Below are 1164 nucleotides of genomic sequence, written 5' to 3'. Positions count from 1 at the left end.
ACCTCTTTTAAGAAACCCAATTCAATTTAATGGGCCACCAGCCCAACATCCGGCGCAAAGGCTCTCTGCGCACAGTGCACTCCATAGAAAAAATCTATCATCATACCATAATCATGACAACATGCAGCGCATTCGTAGTTCAATGAAAGCGATACGTTAATAAGAGATTCTCAAATAAAAAAGTTATAAATTCCGAACCAGACAAAAAGACATTAATTTCGACTACTGTGAACAAATACTTTAACAACTGGAATAATTTGTTTTATATGAATAAAATGATTAAACAAGACGAACAAAAATATTGCACATTCCGAACAATTGAAAACTAAATATCACGAACAAACGAGTTCACATCACGAAATAATTTAGTTCACAAGTCGAACAAATAATGTAATATCATGAAAAAAATTAGTATAAATAAATAAAATAATACTTTTACAAGGAGAACGAATGTGTCCACAAGACGAATAAATTATCCTTACACACAAACAAACTATTCTTATGGATGACAAAAGTAAAAATAATTAAAAAAAAAAGCAAATAATAATATAAAAATATTTATAAAATGACATAAAAAATAAAATAAATGAACATAAGAATAGAAAACAAAAATAGAATAAAGTGGGTAGTATACAAAAGGAAAAAATGAAAAGAAAGAAAAAAGAAAGGAATGAAAAAGGGTGAATAAATTAAATATAAAATAAAATAAAATAAAATAAAATAGAAATAACAAATAAAGAAAGTATCACCAATGAGACTAAAACAGAAAATTAAATAAACTAGAAGAGATTTAGTATTAAAACTAAAAAAAATACAGAATTGTTATAAGAAAGAAAGGAGAAATAAATGTGAAATAATCAAATGAATATAAATAAGAAATATTAAAAATAGAAAAAAAATAAGTTGTGCAAAATGAGAAATATCAAATGAATAGAAAGGAAAAATAAAGTAAAAAGTAAAATAAATAAAAGAAAAGTAAAGAAAAAATAAGAATTCAAATACAAAATAAACTAGAAAATAATGAAAAAGTAATGCGTGGGGTAAAAGTAAAAAGAAAATAAAAATGAAAAACATTTACCAATGGGCTGTAACCAGACCGCCACACATAAAAAACTGAAACTCTACAAATGGGCTAAATTCAATTTGATTGCGTACCCCTCTCTC

The sequence above is a fragment of the Panicum virgatum genome, chromosome 3N (assembly GCF_016808335.1).
Source record: "Panicum virgatum strain AP13 chromosome 3N, P.virgatum_v5, whole genome shotgun sequence".
In the NCBI taxonomy this organism is placed as follows: Eukaryota; Viridiplantae; Streptophyta; class Magnoliopsida; order Poales; family Poaceae; genus Panicum; species Panicum virgatum.
The sequence above is the reverse complement of the archived record's forward strand: the minus strand, read 5'-3'. Positions refer to the sequence as shown.